The following is an 18,941-nucleotide window of genomic DNA, read 5'->3' as shown; positions in this document are numbered from 1 at the left end:
AGTGCTTGACATATAGTACACACTACATAAGTACTCGCTATTATTTTATTTGTTTAAGAGACAGATCGTCTTATGCCTTTTCAGGTGCCAGCCCCAATAATCACTTCCTTTCTGAGTCTCCTAGCATTTCTCTAGGAGTTCTAGGTTTTTTCGGCCTCATTCTGACCCTAGGTGCTAACATTTATCTCCTGAGCCTAAATGAATTATGACAGTGTTTCTTGTTTGTTTGTTTGTTTTTAGTCTCTGTGATTTCTATTAAAAAGAAAATTTCCTTTCAATTTCAAAATTCAAATATCAATCTCAAATTCAATTTCAAAGTGATTTCCATTGAAATTTCCCCACTGGTGGAAAATAGTTCTATAGTCTTGAATATACTTGAGTTCTGCCCCAAGAAGATTTGGTTGAATAGATGCAATCAGCCCCCAGGAGCAGTGCTGGGGAGGCAAGAAAGCTCGAGAAAGGTGGCTTTTGCCAGCATTTGAGTAAGCCCAGTTCAGTTTCACAGTGCTAAGTGGAGTTGCAAGTTGCCATTAACGCTTCCCTTTCTCGCCTCTCAGTGGACTCTGTGGCTAGCAAGCTGACATTAAAAGGAAAGGAATGTTAATGAAATGCCTTTGTAAGATGGGCTGCTAGGCCGATTGAAAAACAGAACCAATTATTAAGGTCGACTAGAAGTACAGAGGGTTGAAACGTTTAAGTCTGATCTGGCTAAGCCAGAGAATATCGTGGGGTGGGAGGACAACACCCAGAGTCCAGAGCTACGATCTGAAACCAGGTTCCCCCACTTACGCCTTTGGGGACCTTGGGGGAAGGCCCGTCCTCTCTCTGGACCTCCCTCTGGACCTCCCTAACGGAACGCTTCAATCATTTATTCCACAAATATTTATTGAGTTCCTACTTTGCTCTGGGCCCTGCTGGACTAGAGGAACTTTCAGATGTTTTACAACTGAACCCTTTTTTTGAAGCACATCTGTGAAATCTCAAAATACGGAGAACTTGGGGGCAAGGACACCTCGGAATCCGTGTTTTAATTATATAATTAACATATGGCATAAAGAGCATACATAATATGCTCTCTGGAAATATTTGGTGTTCTCTTTAAAGATCCAACTTTTGCCTTTCTCACTTTCTGGATTATTCGTGTACTATTTCATTGATTTAGGTTCTCATAGTTAGTAGCTCCTTTCTTTTATTTACTCTGCGCTCATTTTGTTCCTCTTTTCCCAACCTCTGTGATGGAAACACAAATCACTGATTCTTAGCTCCTTTTTTTTTATGTGTAAGTATTTAAAGTTGTAAATTTTCCCTCTATCACTGCCTTAGCTATTTTCTAAAGCTTTCGACATACTGTCTTCGCATTATGATTGAAATATTTCAGTGTCCTTTGTGAATTCCTTTTTTTTTTGACCCATGGAACATTTAGAAAGGTGCTGTTTCATTTCCAAATATTTGCATATTTCTGTTTTATTTTTTAGTTATTGAATTCTAATTTACTTCCTTTATACGCAGACTCAAGAGTCTGTAGGCAGTGTGCTATTCCCTTTCAGCTCTAGAAGAGACTCACTCTACAAATGTATAGTCCAGCCCAGGGCCAAGGATCCCCGGAGATTTCCCCAGTTGGCAGTCTGGGGACACCTGTCTGCGCTGTGCTCTTCTCTTTGGTACACGGCCCAGCCAATTCTAGTGGCTATAGCAGCACTTGGTGCTACTCTCTGCTTCCTCAGCTCAGCAAGGCTGCTTTTCTCATCTTGGGCTCTGTCACCTTGTGACATGTGGCAACCTCAAGGCAGAAACTGAGGAAACATTGAGCTCACCACATGTGTTTCCTTCCTTGCTAGGAGACAATCTACACTGACATCTCCCACCCCTCCTTCCCCAATTCTCCCCCCAAATATTGTTTTGTTCAGGTTTAGAGTTGTTTACAGTAGAGGAAGCGGGGAGCAGTCTGAAACCCATACTCTGTCATGGCCAAACCCAAAGTGTTACTTTTTAATTTAATCCTTTGAAGTTACAAATATTAAACAGAAGAAAGTGGTTTAGGAAATTTAGGTTTTAAAATTCATGTTTTTAAAATTGAACAAAAAGTACTTATTTTTACCAGGGGTTTTAACTTAAGTTTTCCTCGCATTTCTAATAGCCATGTCTTTCATTTTATGAACTCGAGAGGGAAACAGTATTGAGCCATTTTTTTTTTTTTTTCATTTGTGAGCTTCCATCACTCTGAGCAACTAATCTGAACCAACAATTGGTTTATAAAACCTCTTTCCGACAGTACCTGAACAGTGCTTTTTACTTAGGCTTTTTAAAGATAACACAGAGAACTATTAAACAACGACAAATTTAATACATAACATCCGCTACGAATGGCTAGCTAATTGGTTTACTTCAGCACATATCATCTCACAGTACAACCGATGTCCTGATGTAGCTATAACATAACTGGTTGATATCTCCCGCCTCTTCTCCCTCGGGTCATGCTGAGTCCTTTAGTAATACGTTAAGGTAATGTTGCTCTCAAGTTCCTGCCTGGATGTCCTTACTGATTCAGGTGTGATTCTGCCTGTTTTGCTGAATCTCTTCTGTGTTTCATACTTGTCTATGCCAGATATGCCAGATAATGCTGTTTCCTAAAAGCCATTACTTTATGTCTTTATTGAAAGCCTAACTCCACAGCATTTTCAAACTCTTGGCCTTCCGTTCCTTACAGTATACTCATTATAAACAGAGTCTTCATTTATTGCATTTATGTTAAGCCATTCCTGTTCCTACTGCCTACTGCATACATGCATGAGAACACTGAAAAATGAAGGTTTTCTGTTTTGTTTTTTTCCCTCCTCCAGAGTCCATTCTGCAGAATTACATTGCTAAAGCTCCTCTCTGTAGCAAAGGGATGGGGGTTTAGGTTTCTTGGCTTTTGATGAAAAGAAAAAAAATATCCAAGTTTCATACTATCTGAAAAACAATGTTTCACTGTGTCAAAGGTTATTTACCTAATACTGAATTCTGTGTCACACTGTGAGAATAATTCCTATCTGTGACCATTGTAGGTTTTCCCTTTTAGTTATCTTATGCTCATTTAAAATGGTACAAATGAACTTAATAGCATCTATTTTTGGATGTTTGAAAGCTTTTCTTTTTCTTGTGGTTCTTTCCTATGTTACAAAAAATCAAGATACTGGACAGTGAATTCTTGGTAAATGAGATATTATTGTCTTCCATTCACTTGTATGGATTCATCAACCAGCTACAATTTAAAATCACGAATACCACTATTTTGGGGGAAGCAGTATGCTTTGTACTCAGAGGATCCAAAATAAGCAGACTCCCTGCCATCACGTTGCTCAAAGCACACATGAAAAGCCCAGACAAACGCAAAATTAAATAATTTAAAATTTTGTTAGCAATACAAAAAGAAATAAAGGAAATTTTGTGAAAAACAAATGATTGGGCAGGTAATGTAGATAATTTAGAGAAGAAACAGGATTAGTGTGGGCTGAGAAATCTTTTTACAGAAAGACTCTGTTGTCAGGAAAAGTTTGTTCAACCTCTGCATGCTTATTATAGCCTAAAAGTCTTGATGCTTAAACCCCATGATGTGTTTACAGGCAAAGGTTTACAACACTCTTGGTTGCTTGAAATACAATGGTCTGTGCTGTCTAATTTGATAGACTATCTCCTTATTTAATATATAACCCACCAGACTGTGTTCTGCTCTCTTTTTCTTTGTAGAGAACCTGATCTGCTTTCTAGAGCACCAACCCTCTACTTTCATTCTTGCCTCCTCACTGGTGATGCAATCAGCAATGGGACTGGTTCCATATTCTGAATCCAGAGAAGGTTGCAGGCCAATATGGACGTCTATGGCCAGACCATAAGTAAATGAGGAGCAATGGACCAGAAGGAGCATTTCTAAACACACCCCACACTATAATTGGATTGTACAGGGCCTTTTGGAACTAAGTAATTGCAAATACAGTTACTGCTTGGAGGACAGACTGAGCCTCTTTCCTCCGGCCATGCCCTCAGGGACAGCTACGTGGGGAATTTAAAGAAGAAACATCAAACGCAAGGGAAGACTTATAATCATATTAAAGAAAGGTTCCCCTTGTCTTTAGCTATAGAGATCGCATTCTAAGCGTATCCTTCTATTCTCTTACATATAATATACCATATGGTTTCCAAGGAGGTAAATAAATCAGACGCAAAGACTACAGTGCTGTTCTGCAATGGTGAGTTGGGGAAGGAATGTGTGTACTTTTTAGATGTTGGCGTTTTCTAGACAGATGTGAACACTGGAGCTAGGACTTAATGCTTCAGCATCCATATCTCTTTGGGAACACTCTTTATCCTTGTTTGAAAGCATGGCCTGAGAAGGGAAACATAAGCTCCTTTTACAAAACCCTATTTAATCAGGTCTCTTGCTTATCTACAGGTAGGTATAAGCCAGTGTCCCCGGAGCTGAAACTTTGTTTGTTTGCTGGGCCATAGAAATGTATACCCTCCCACTTCCCACTTCACATGGATCAGGGCCTAGCTCTTAAATGATGGACAGAATAAATGCTACTTTCAGAAATAGCCTCTTCGCCTCCAGGTTAAATAACTGTTCACTTTATATTTTTCTTTTATCAAAAAGTTTGGAACCATTTCTTGGTAAAAAAAAAAAAAATAAGGTTGGAACTCTATGTCTCGTAATCCATTAGTCAATTGACCCTCTAACACTGATTGAATATTTTACCCCACTGGTAGGACATTTTTATTATGTCACACTCTCATGTATAATTGAGACTGTACTTGAAGTTTTCAGTCTGATCAATTATTTATTAGGCCCCATACCTGCACCACAGTTTTAATACTTTAAGCTCAGTGTCTTAACCTCAGCACTACTGGCATATTGGGCTGGGTAATTCTTTGTTGTGGAGTGCAGAATGTTTAGCTGCATCTTTGGCCTCCATCCACTAGATGTCAGTAGCACATTCCCTACCCTCACCCCAAGCAAAAATGTCTCAAAGACATTATCAAATATCTTCTGGGGGACAAAATTGCCCCCAGCTGAGAACTACTGTTTTAGCCTAAAATTATATTTTGTATATTACCTAGAACAAATCAACTCTTATCCCTCAATTCCCCTCAAACATATATAAATTATTCTCATACATTTATTATTCTCATGGAATTTTAGATTTATTTTCAAACATATTTAAAATATATTTAATTTCTATATGAATTTGGGGGGAAATGGCAGTTAAAATATTAATTATCTAACAGAGATATATTTCCATATATCCCATCGTTTTTTTACATTCTAAATTAACATGTAGCTCTGTAATTTGTTACGTATATTAAAAATATTTCTATTTGTCCTCTTGTTTAATTCAAACTTATATCCATATAGATATATAAATTATTATTTACATTTCATAGGTGAGACTCAGAAGTTGGATGCAGGAAGGTAGAACTCAGGCTGTTGACTTGGGCTTTAGGGCCTTTTCTTTCACCCTCTGCCTCACTTGAAGGTCTGCAGTTGGGAAACAAGAAAAGGAAGACATAGAAGATAGCATGAGACATTTCCTACATTTAAAAGCAGGGCTGAAAGCAAAACTTTCATTTTTCAATGAGAAAGGAGATGTCCCCTTATGATTTAGAGCAGGGGTGTCCAAACTGCGGCCCATGATCCATTGTTAATTGGCCCGCAGCAAATTCCAAAAATATATTTAGTTTACTTAAATAAACCAGGTGAGGCAATATGTACTTCACCTGAGTGAGTGGCCTGGCTGTTTGTGTATTTTACCGCATATGGCCCTTGGTGAAAAACGTTGAAAAAAGTTTGGACACCCCTGATTTAGAGTGCCCTAAATTCCATGCTTTCCCTCCTGGGCTGGAAATCACATACATTTTCTTCAACTGATTTCAATCTCCATTTTAAAACTCAGGAGATTTGTGCAGTTATTCCTTTTATTAGTGATGCTTGGGTGACACTCTGAGGCACTGGTATCTTGTTCATTGTAATAGGGCTCTGGAACTTTATTTAAAGGAGCTGCAGTGAGTAATTTCAAGGTGGTTGTCATGCAAGGTCTCTGTTCCCACTCCCCACACAAGAACGCAGGACATGGCGAGGCCAAAAAGGAACACCCACATGCCATAGATAGGGGAGTCATACCACTATAGTCTCGCTGGCGGCTGGGTTGGAGACACAGGAAGCAGGAGCCACATGATCCGCAACCCACCATCCACTTCTCTCTCTGCCAACCAACCTCACTTGCTAGCTGCAATCCGCCGTGCTAACTTCAATCCGTGCTTGCCAGCCACCATCTTCTTGCTAGCCCCCATTTGCTGCTAACGTAGTCACGGCAGTTATATTAGTGGCCAATGGCTCACTGGTTACAGCTGACGGCCAACTAGCCACAGCTGATGGCCATCCAATCACAGTTGATGGCCATTTACTACCTGAGCCCGCACCTTTCCACGTGAGGCCGAGAGCCTGGAAACTGCACTCCTGGCTCTGTCCCCACAGTGGTCATGAACAGAAACTCATTCTGATCACAAGACTTTTGACTTCTTCCCCTCTTTTTCTCTCTCTGCCTAGATCTTAGGAATAGAGGAAAAGCTTGGAACCTAGAAACTACTGCACCCTCAGATGTTTTTGCATGCTCACCTATGCACGCATGATCACGAAAGAAAGATGTCTCCGTTTCTTCTGGCTCAGGATATGTCTATAAGGGAATCAGTGCACTGAAGTAGGATGTGCAAGGCGAGCAGGTGTTAGAAACAGCAATGACACCTGGACAAGTGAATCAGGGCTAGTTTGGGTGGCCACGTCAGCTGGAGAGGAGGAAAGGTGGTCTGGAGCAGATGACCATATTGTGCCCTAGAGCAGGTAACAGACTACAGGAAAGGTAGAGACTAGCGGATGTGATACACTCAACACAAATTAACACGGGTGTGCCAAGAAAAATGATTGAAAATCCAGTGGGTTGGGAGCATCACGGGAAACTCCCCAAATCACTGGGCTCCAGCTTCTGAGCTAAGTCCAAGAACAGACAGGGAAAGGAATTTGGAAGGACAAAGAGCACGAATCAAAGTTTTATAGGAACCACATGATTGGAACAAGAAGCTAGATCAAGGAACATGACAGAGACTCAATTATCTAGGGTGGAGAATGAGATCCCAGAAGATAACTAGCAAATATTTCTTTATTCTGTATCTTTATGGGTTAGATGGACCTGCTTTCATCACACCACCAGTGAGAGTTTATTCATTAAATTGACAAATGCTTTTCGAGCACCTACAATGTTTGTACTGGGTGATATGAAAAATGATGTAGGGTAGAAAAGATTGGGAGTGCTAAGTGTCAAATGAAAATAAATATGGACTTAGCTAAAGAAAGACTTTATTTCAAAAGACTATTGCAGTAGGGAGAATGCTCCGATGTCAGAAAACTGCACAATTCACAGAAGAAAAAAAGATTTTCTTTTATGGGGTGGGGTGGGCAAAACTAGCAGGAAATTGGGGGAAGTTGGGTAAGCGGGTGGGGTGCACAGGTGGTATTATTGGGGCATTTTAATGAGGAAATGTTTTCCTTTGTGGTTAGAGAATTCAATTCTCAGAATCAGCTGTTAAGGGGGAGACATTTTGTACCTTAGTGGTTTAGCACTTGAAACTTGAGGGCAAGCTAAATTTTAGGGGCTTATGGGGAGAAGAGCCGGACTAAACTTGGTCCAGCCAAAAATTCAATGGCTACGTCATGGGCAATTGTGAGCACTTGGTCATAAGGCAGAGTGTTTATGTAAAATGTTAAATAGGGTGGTCCAGGCTGGGCTGATTGAGAAGGTGACATATTAACAGAGTTGAAGTTAGAACGCAAAGACTTGAGAACTTTGCACTCTCAAGGGGGCAAAACATGCTGATAGTGGGAGAAAAGCATTCCTGGCAGAGGGAAAGGCTAATGCATGGAGGGATAGCTATTGTATTTGAAAAATAGAATGATGGTTTATATTTTTCAAAGATTGCCCCGATAATACCTGTCATCCCACATGGTCCTTTACAGTGCAGCCTTGACATTCATGCAAACAGGTGTTTATTTCTCCACATCCTTAAACCCTGCCAGGCTCTGCGACAGCTTAAACCAATAGAATAAGATGGAACTGTCATGCTGCCAGGTCCAGTGTGGCCCTTACCTGGCCCAGAAACTTCTACTTCCTGCCTCCTGTAGCACTTGCTCCCGTGATGTTGACCATGAGAACACTGACTCCCCTGGCTGTCATGCTGTGAGAAGCCCAAGGCACGGGGAGAGGCAAGTGAGCCATCTTGGATGCCCAGCCCCCTGAGCCTTCAGATAACTTCAGACCCAGCTGACACTGGACTGCAGCCATACAAGAAACTCTGAGCAAGAATGCCCAGCTGAAGTCAGTCAACTTATGGAGTCACAGAAAATAACAAAGTGTTGTTTTAAGCCGTTTAATTTTGGGGTAGTTTGTTAAGGAGCAATAGCTGGCTGAAATAAACAGCAAGAAGGACGTGGTAGCTAGAGGGGAGTGAGCAAGAGGGAACTTAGGAGGAGATGAAGTCAGAGAGAGGCATGGGGAGTCCAGTTGGATATTTCCTCATCTTTGGGTTTTGCTCTTAGCAAAATGGAGGGCCATTGCAGGGTTTTGAAAGATAAGTGACAGTATCTGATATACATTCTAAAAGGATCTCTCTGGCTGCCGTGTGGGGAGCCAATTGCAGGTCCTATTGTAACAATCCAGGTGAGCAATGATGATGGCTCCGAGCCAGTTGGTAAAGGGGTGGGAGGTCAGAAGTTGTTGGCATTTGTACATATTGTGGAGGTGGAGCAAAAAGTATTTCCTGATGAATTGAGAAAAAGACAGCTCAGAATGCTTGAATACTGGAAGAGGGACGTTTCCATTCTTAACTGAGGTGAGGAATCCTGTTGGAGAAGCAGGCTCACGGAGGAAGATCGAAAGTTCAGCCTGGGATATATTAAATGTGAAATGTTTATTGGACGTTCCAGGGGAAATACCAAGTAGGCAACAGGACTTCACAGGTTTGGCGTTAGAGAAGGTGTCACGGTTGGAGATGTGTACATGGGAATTATCATCACGTGGGTTTTTTTGAAAACTGTGAACTAATGAGGTCACCTAAGGGAGTGAGAAAAGAAGGACCTTAAGGATCCACCCCTGAGGCATTTCAAGGGGAAGGGCCTGGGAGAAGACAAAGGCAGTAAAATAGGCTGAGAAGAAACCGTCAATGACTTGGGAAGAAGACCAAGAAAGTGAGTGTTCTAGAAATCTAGGAAGGAAGTGTTTCCTGTAGGAAGGAGTTACCAGCAGGTCAAATAAGAGAACTGAGAATTGACCTCAGTACGTGGGTAGCATTGTGGTCTCAGCCAAATCATTGCATTCTCTCTTTCTTTCTCTCTGTTTTTCCCCATACCCAACCCAGCATTTATTGAGCATTTATATCATGTCACGTCCTTCCTGTGCTTTAGGCATACGAAGGTAAATGAAATGTTCCCTTAAGCAGTTTCTACCATTCAATCTATTAAACAATATTTACTACAATTACTATGTGTAAGACACTCTGCTAAATACCATGACGGATGGCAATACTATGACAGATATAGGATACATGTTGAATCTAATTAGAAATGTTAGACAGAAACACCCAGACTGTTAAATTGCAGTGAAAGTAAAGCCTGCAAGAAACATTACAGTGAAGTTTCTGTTTTCAGCAAGTGGCAGCATACAAGACGAAATGCTACAGATGAAGGGATAAGTTGCCTACGTTGGAAAAATCTGGAAAAGCTTCAGGAAAGGCACACAGATAGGAAACTGCAAGGGTAGGGACCATGTGGCACAGGCATTGGAGGTCAATAATAGGCAACTTTGGAGGAATCAGAAAATGAATATAAAGAGTAAGCGCGACACCATGAACGAACCAGGAGGCCATATTCTAAGTGACATAAACCAGTCACAGAAAAATCAATACTGTCTGATTCCACTTACATCAGAAATCTAAAATAAGTCAAACTCATAGAAGCAGAAAGGAAAAGTCCCCTGGTGGTTTCCAGGGACTGGGGGGCAAGAGCAGAGGGGCGATTGTTATCCAAGGGGCATAAAAGTCTCAGTTCTGCAGATGAGTAAGTTCTAGAGGTCTACTGCACACCATCGAGCCTACCGTTACCACTGCACTGCACTCTTAAAAATGTGTTAAGCGTTTTGTGTGAAAAGTTCTTACTGCAATAAAAAAAAATCTTTAGGAATTTTAAAACAGTTAAGTGGAGATGCGTTACGAACGAAGGGGGCTATTGTGCATGATTTTGGATTTTGACCTTTCTCTGTGCTATGACGGGGGTGGGTCTGGTGGCTAAAGATGTTTGGGATCCCTGGATGCCTCAGAAGTTTCTATTTTAGGGTAATCAATCTGGGGGCAGAAGTTAGGATGGAGTGTTGGTTGGGGGATGACAAGATTCAGACATAATATCACTGAAATGAATTGTTACTACGAATAATACAGGCATTTTAAAGCCTGTTCAACCTGGTGGAGACTTTCCCTCTTCATTGATGTGTCTGTTCTTGTACATTTAGGGGTGTGTATGTGTGCGTGTGTTGTATGAACATCTATTTCTTAATGCATTAATTCATAAGTACTCACTTTTTGCTTCCAGGAATAGAGTCCACCCACTTCACATTCAAGCTGTCACTGGTACTTAAGAATTTAATTGCAATGCTTGGAGTTTTCTTATATCCTACAACAAAAAGAGATTCATTTGTTTTAAGATTTATTTTTCTCTTGTTTTCGTGATACCATCACATCATCTACAAACACTGGCCTTTCAGTGTCTTTTGTGCTGACTCTTACATTCCTTTTTTAAAATCTAAACTCTGCGCATACTGCCTGGCACATATTATCTCTCAAAACTAATAGTTCCTTCTTATTTTCCTTTCCCCCATTTTCTAGATGTCTGGATAAATTATCCAGTAAACATGTCACATATAGGTGCTTTTATTTTTAGGTCACTATTAACCTTTTATATTGTTTTACATCTCTTGACCTTGTCCTGTAACTTAAAAATCTCTTTTTCTTCACATTCTCATCTATTTTTACTGAACACTATTATGTGGGTAACCAAAACCTGAACATAACCCACCCACTATCCCCATGGAGGTCTCAACCTACTCCTAGCAGAGGCAGACACTGATTTAAATCAATGTAGCTGCAATAAAATAATGGATATTATACAGGTACAAGTAAATTGCTAGATTTCTCATTTCTTATTTCAAGTTTTGTTAATTGTTATATTTTTCAATTTTTGATCAATTGGTTAAATTAAAATATATAAATTTATGAATGTTTTCCAAAGCACCTATTAATATTGCTATTATATTATTAGATATCAATTTTATCTTTCCATTGTTTTATTCAAGAGTTTATGTCGTCATCTTCCTTCTCCCTTTTAACAGTTTTTAAGTATTTGTTTATATTTTATTTTATTATTTTATTTTATTATTTTATTTTATTTTATTGGGGAAGGTGAATGGGACTTTATTGGGGAACAGTGTGTATTTCCAGGACTTTATTGGGGAACAGTGTGTTTTTTTCCCAGGACCCATCAGCTCCAAGTCAAGTTGTTGTCCTTTCAATCTTAGTTGCGGAGGGCGCAGCTCAGCTCCAAGTCCAGTTGCCATTTTCAATCTAGTTGCAGGGGACGCAGCCCACCATCCCTTGCGGGAGTCGAACTAGCAACCTTGTTGTTGAGAGCTTACGCTCTAACCAACTGAGCCATCTGGCCACCCCTTAAGTTTTTATTTATTGTGGTCATATTTGAGGGTAAGCTTATTTTTTTTTGGTATTCCCTTAGTAATAGCACGGATTACTACATTTTTGCTGGTCAATTACTCTTTTGGTACTATTTCCTCTGCTTTAAATACATGTTTTCATTTTGTTATATTAAACATCTCTGTAGGCTACAATTTGTTATATTTTTATTTTGAAATTTAGAAGAGACTTTTTTTACTAGAAACTACCAGGAGGCTCACAATGAATGGTGTATTGGACACATTTTGGATTCTCTTTTATCCCATGAACTTACTTTTGCTATTCCTAGAGTTCTCTTTCCAGGCATCTATTACATGCAATAGATGCTTCAAAATAATTTTCCTTTTTAAAATCTATCTGAAAGATTACTAGAGCTCATCCGATTTTCCTTTTATTTTAAAATATTACGTGGGTTTTTAGCACTCTTTCTATTTTCCCTCTTATTTATTTTTTCTTCTGTTTTTAAATTAGCAGATTGCTTCTACACTCAGAGAGACAGGAATCTGGGCAATCTTCTGGCCTCAACCTCTGTTGAAGTAGATGATGTCAATTTTAACAGAGCTGAATCCAAGTGTCCTTAGGCCCTTCCAGTTGTCCTGGTAGATACGTTGGGCGACAGATCCATGGAAAGCAGGGCTGGGTCAATGATTCAACTCTCTCCCAGCTGTGAGCACATACATTCCAGCTCTCAGACAGGGTGGACATAAAGGAATTCTGGAGAAAACCTCTTGTTGACAGATACAGAGGTGAGAAAAGAAAAGGTTTTATTTACTACGAGTAGAAGGGTCCGGCTACAAGTAAGAAGGCCCTGACATCTGGCAATGAGCACAGATTTTGTACACGACCGATCCCATGGTCCTGAGGCTGGTCACGAGACTAGTGGACCAAGAAACAGGAATGTGTTATGAGGGGTCAGGCCGATGTTCTCTAAGGTCACTTAGCAGTTGTCAATTTTCAGAGAAGTGAATTCGAAAGTTAGGTCTTCTCAGAAAATGTGCCAGGAAAGTAAACAAATCTGAGAAAGTACCTTTTGTACATTTTGTGGTTTGTCGCTAAACAAGGTGACCTTGAGGCTGGCAGCTCTGTTTTTGCAGAAAGCCCCGTACCTTCATACTCTTGTCCCTCCAGGATGCATGTATCCCATTGAAAGTCTGCTCTGCCCTATGTGGACAACAAACCACATCCACACCATAAGTGCCACCAAAACAAAGCGAGGGCTGACGCAAATCACAGATACCACTTTAACTCCCCAAAACTGAACCGGGTCCCCCACGTTTTCACTACTTGTTAGCCCAGAAGTGAAAGGGAGAGGTTATCTTCTGGTATCTGGGAGCGACTGGATGAAGTCCAGCAGCAAGTGTTGCAGAACTGTCTGGACAGGCAAGAAAAATAACCTCAGGACAATGGGTCTCACAGGGCAACCGAACGGCCCAATCACTGACTGTGGATCCCTAAGGTTTTGTTGTTGTTTTTGTTTTTTTACTTGATTTACAGTTCTAGTTTGTAACTGCTAAGCAGGAAGGTTGTCGTTCCCTTTCTCTTAGCTCAGGCCTCATTTCTCTTACTGTAAGAGTGAACAATGACAATTCCTGGAAAGGTAGAAACGACAGCCGAATTCAACGCATGGATTTGTGTAACTGCAGAGTGGAAGAATCCGCAGCATCTGCCTCAACCCAATATAATTTCATTACTTGCTTCTCAAGCTACCTGTGAAAAAGGGACAATTTTACGTTTTAAACTTCTAATCCATCACAGCCTGATTCTTTTATAAAATATAATAAAAATGAGCTACTAGAAAAATTACAAAAAGGCATAAAGTGAAACTCTAAACTTTTTATTATTAGATTGAACAGACATGCAATTTCTTTGTCAGCCTGCTATAAAGCTTCTAAAGACTTCCTCTCAATTTCCATTCTCGTCTCGTCATAGATGGGTAACAAAAATTCATAGGCCTGCTTTCGTTTTTGGATAGCTTTGGAGTAGCTCAACTCCAAATTTAGACATTCTGAGGGAATACTGTGCTAATCTTTTTAAACACACATTTATTGAAATTTCTCTATATCTCTGTATCTATCTCCTATCTATCTATCTATCTATCTATCTATCTATCTATCTATCTATCTATCTATCTATCTATCTATCTATCTATCTATCTATCTATCTATCTATCTATCATCTATCTATCTATCTATCTATCTATCTATCTATCTATCATCTATCTATCTATCTATCTATCTATCTATCTATCTATCTATCTATCTATCTATCTATCTATCTATCTACCATCTATCTCTATCTATCTATCTATCTATCTATCTATCTATCTATCTATCTATCTATCTACCTACCTACTATCTATCTACCTATCTATCTATCTATCCTCTCTCTCTCTCTCTCTCTCTCTCTATCTACCATCTATCTACTGTCTATCTGTCTATCTAGTATCAACTACCTCTATCTTTCTATCATCTATCCTCTATCATCTATTATTTATCTACTGTCAACTATATCTTTATCATCTATCATCTATCAGTCTATCTCCTTTTTTTCTACCATCTATCTATCCATCTATCTCCTATCTTTACCTTGTATATCATTTTCCCCCTAATTCAAATTGTATGCTTGAATTCTACTCTATTCTATTCTATTCTATTCTATTCTATTCTATTCTATTCTATTCTATTCTATTCTATTCTATTCTATTCTATTCTATTCTATTCTATTCCATCCTATCCTACCCCATGGATCCCACAACAACTGCTGGAAAACAATAGCTCTGGTCATGAATATTCATTTTATAATTTCCTGATTGAAGATTTAAAAATAAATTATAAAAGTCACATTAAAAAGTAAATCTGTTTATATTTTAGGCTTGCTCTCCTTTATTTCTTGATATAAATCTTTGGGGTCCTGTTTTGATTGTTCTTTGGTTCTTTGTTCTTTCTTTGTTCTTTGATTGTTCTTTGTTCTTTGGTTATGTCTTAAGTTTTTCACAATGAAATGCTTAGTTGACCAGTTTTCTTTGCTGCTTCCTTTTTTTAAAAAAAATAAATAATTGTTCCTATTTTTAAAATAATATTTCACCTGGTTTTATTCTTGAATCATTTATTACTTGTATTTTTTTTACTTGTATTTTTTAAAGGTGAGGAACTCAGCTAACAATCTTTTGCAGTCCCTATGTATTATCTCTGTTTTCTACGTCCTGTTAACATATGTCCAAATTAGCATATCTGTGGCCGAATGCTCATCATAATTGTTTTGCTTGTTTTAGATTTGTGTTGATTTTCATCTAAGCCCTAGACTTCTCAAAGTCTAAGAGGCAACATCTGCAGTCATTCATAGTCTTATATCTTTAATATTACTTACTTTCTCCTGGGGCCATGTAAGATTATGTCTTTGTGTTTGTACAGGAGGGATACAAAATCCTTTTTCTTTCAATAGTTTTAGGTTCCAGTTAGAGCTCTGTAGCAAAGACAGACCAACAAGAGAAAAACAAACAGAAGTCTGTTAACGTGTGTAACTCATATATACAGAAGAGAGACTCAGGGATGAGTAGCTCAAAGCTTTGGTTAGAACTTGATTAGCAAGGGAACAATACATTTTTAGAGAGTGACAAGACAAAGGAAATGACTTTGGGTCTCCAGGGGCTGCAAATTGTGAGAATTGCAAATATAAAGGAAAGTGTGCTGGGGGCGGGGGTGGGGGGCTTACCTGGTATATTAAGAATATGCAGATTATGGCTTGTTGAATGAGGGACACAAGCCACCCATAGGAGATCACTTTGGAGAAGTGAAACTCATGTGGTAATTTAGATTGAAAGCTCAGTTCCAATCCACCCAAACAAAAGAAGTAGAGTTACAAGATTTATTACTTACAGACTTCAGAAAGGGTGTGTGTGTGCTGGGGCGGGGGCGGGGGGAAGAGGGCGGGGGGGGGGGCGTAATGAGCTGGGGGAAGGGCAATCCTTTGTCCCAGGTCACAGACACGCAGGACATAGAGAGCAAGATAGCGAGCCCCTATTACTTATAAGGTGGTTGGGGTGGAGGTCACTGATGTTTTGTGAGCTCAGCTCTAAGTGATTATTTTAAAAGGTGCTCAGAAAAAGCAAAGCAAGAACTTGGGGTGGGAATCTGAAGCTCAGGTCCTTATCTAAATGTCCAGACTCGGTGTGAACAGTTATATAGTAAAATGCCGACATAAGCAGCTACTCCGAAAAGCTGTTTTCTGGTCACCAAAACTAATGGTAAGTGAAGGTTAGTTAGTCAAGTTTGTGATGTCGCTATTTCTGGTGCCACCTGCAGGCTGATAGAGGTCTACAGTTGTCTCAGGTGATTAACTTTTGTCCTTCCTGATAGAGGGGACACACTTGTCATTTAATGTACTGCTTTTAGATTCCTAGGGGGAGGACAGAGAGCATTTTTTTGTCAGCTCCTTTTTTACTGCCTTCAGTCTAAAGTAATCCTTTTGCCAAATTGGTATATTTTGGAGTGGCGAGTTCAGTTACTCTTCATGTTTAAGGTTGTAAAACTTGAAACTGAGAGGAAGACTTTTCTCTTTTAATGGTGCTTTTAAGAAATAGCAATGATAAATTAATATTAATGTACACATGAGATTTAATATCTGGAATTTTTAGAGTGGAATGAAAATTATTTTATTTTCCAGAAATAAATGCAGATCATAGAACAAAAGCAAGAGTGAAAGAGTCAGAGAAATAGGAGATAAAAATATATATATATATATATAAATCCATTCTGAAACTAGACCTGGATTCAAGAAGAAAACTAAATTACTTTCTTATATAGTATAGAAATTAAGAGCATGGATTCTGGAGCCAGACAACCTGGTTTCAGATCCATCTGACGTCATTAATATAATCGTGATCAGGACCGTAAACTGGTGAAGAGTGAAATAAGTGAGGATTAAAGTTAAACCTTCCTTACGGTGTTGTGAGGACTAAATGAGTTGCTATATTAGAATAGTGGCCTGGGAACTCTGGATATGAAGATGAAGGTGACATGCTTTCTGCTCTTTGAGAGCTTGAGGAGTGACTATCTTACATACAAAATATAAAACAGTGAACGTTAAATACTCTAAGACAGACAAATGGATGGGTAGATAGTTGGAAATAAACAGTGTGGGCATCAGGGGTTCTCCTCAATAAATGAAGAAATTCAGGACTGAAGAGTTTGTGGTTCACTTTTCAGCCCTTGGCTGAGAAGACCAGGGCGGGAGTACAACTTAGCTGTCTTCAAGTAGCAGGCTGGGGCTCTTTCCTGTGCATAATCTCAGCTTCTCTGCTTACTAGCTGTATGCTCTTTTAAAAGTGACTCACCCTCTCTGAGCCTTAATTTCTGTATCTGTGAAACAGAGATAATAATAATACCTATCTCTGGAAATTGCTACAGATTTTCCAAGTGGTGTGGTAAGTGCTATAAAAGAAAAGAATATGGAATAGAGTAGTTTCAGCCCATTCAGATGTGGAGGGGTTGAGGGGGGAGGTGAGGCAAGGGACAAAACCAGGTATTATCTAAACTTCATGTACACACACATTGATGACTTAGCTAGATGGCAAGAGGGCATTAGAGGCAGAACAATAACACAAGCGTCTAGACATGGAGGAAATGCAAGTGGATACATATAGCTGGATGGCAGTCTCCTAAGGGTGAGCAACACAAAGGAGGCAAGCCCAAACATGAGGGCTTGAATGTTATGCTATGTAGTAAGACTGTTTTTGAAGGGTACCAAGGCAAGATTGAAAATTTTGAACAGATTAGTAGCAAAATCAGATTCTCATTGTAGTTCATTCACTCTGCTCCATGGAAACTAAATTGTGAGAAAGAAGACTGGAAAGAAGGAGACATTTATGAAGGCAGTGCAGTGGCCTTGAAGGGATCCCGTAATATAGTGATTGGGCCAGCATCAGAGGAAATGGAGAGATGTGGATGGATATATTAATTGGGGCAGAAGAGAGGCTACATGTAAGGAGGTTGGGGGGTATAGGCTCTTTCCCATACAGAAGAGCCAGCTGGGCTGAGGAAAGAGACATGATTTAGCCTAGATTCAGCGCTAGATAACTAGAGACTAGACCAGAATCTAGTCTAGACTCATGACTAGAGACTAGACGAGATGAGTTTATTTCTTTTGTTGTCACTTCTGCTTGAAACTGTTTCTTAAAAGATCTTTGTTCACATGTGACCAAACTAAAATTGAATTTCAAGTCAAGATGGCGAAGTAGATAAATGCTGTTGTGCTCACCTCCTCTCAGGACCATGTCAATTGCAACTAAACCACAGAACAACCATTATTGAGAATCGCCTGAAGTCTAGCTGAACTGAAGCCCTTCAAATATGGACAAACAGAAGAAACCACCTCAAGACTGGAAGGACGGGCAGTCTAGAGATGTGGAACAGGCTGGTCTCACACCATTAAAAATCGTGAGAGGTTTACTAACAATTGTCACCCCAATAAATTAAAAAAAAATCGTGAGAGGTGAGAGACAAACAAGATGGCACAGTAGGTAAACACTGTGTTTACCTTCTCTCACAACCATGTCAAAATTACAACTAATCTACAAAAACTATTATTGAGAATCACCTAAAATCAAGCTGAACTGAAGCCTTTCAACAAAGGGTGTACAGAAGAAGTCACCTTCAGACTGGTAGGAAGGTCAGAGACTCAGAACGGGCTGCTCCCACACCCACATGTGACCATTAAAGATCGTGAGGGCTATTTCAGCTGTGGGGGTCCCGCCCCCATCCCCTAGAGGAGCAAGAGATCCCAGTCCCACCCGAGCCCAGGGTTCCAGTCTGGGGAGAGAAGTCCCCATAATTTCTGCTTGTGAAAACCAGGGGAGATTGTGACTGAATGAGACAGTGAGGCTACCACCCCCAGGTCCTCCTCTTAAAGAGACTGTGCATAGACTTACCCACCAACAGTATCATTCACTCTGAGCTCCAGCACTGGGGCAGCAGCTGGAAAGGCAGCAGGGACAAATGGTGGTGAATTGAGTTGTCTGGCTTGGGACCTGGGCTGGTGAGGTGGCTTTCTCCTGGATCGGGGAGCTGGCGGAGACCATTGTTTCTTTGTTGAGCCTTCCCCCTTCCTGGCCTATGAACACAGGTAGC

At 39.9% G+C, this 18,941-nt stretch overlaps 1 long non-coding RNA gene across 38 annotated transcripts in view; it reads right to left on the bottom strand.

Moving 5' to 3' along the window:
* LOC109443351 (protein LRATD2) overlaps positions 1-18,941 on the bottom strand; it is a 530,125-nt gene that overhangs the window by 164,555 nt on the left and 346,629 nt on the right. For 27 of the 38 annotated variants that reach the window (XR_012490862.1, XR_012490844.1, XR_012490850.1 and 24 more), the window contains 4 exons: positions 18,743-18,924; positions 15,184-15,279; positions 10,654-10,747; positions 5,413-5,515 (listed from right to left, as the gene is read on the bottom strand). This is a non-coding gene — a long non-coding RNA (protein LRATD2). The other 11 variants (XR_012490863.1, XR_012490866.1, XR_012490865.1 and 8 more) reach the window with 7 other exon arrangements.

Source organism: Rhinolophus sinicus, linkage group LG12 (genome assembly GCF_036562045.2).
Source record: "Rhinolophus sinicus isolate RSC01 linkage group LG12, ASM3656204v1, whole genome shotgun sequence".
NCBI classification, from domain to species: domain Eukaryota; kingdom Metazoa; phylum Chordata; class Mammalia; order Chiroptera; family Rhinolophidae; genus Rhinolophus; species Rhinolophus sinicus.
The sequence above is the reverse complement of the archived record's forward strand: the minus strand, read 5'-3'. Positions and strand labels throughout refer to the sequence as shown.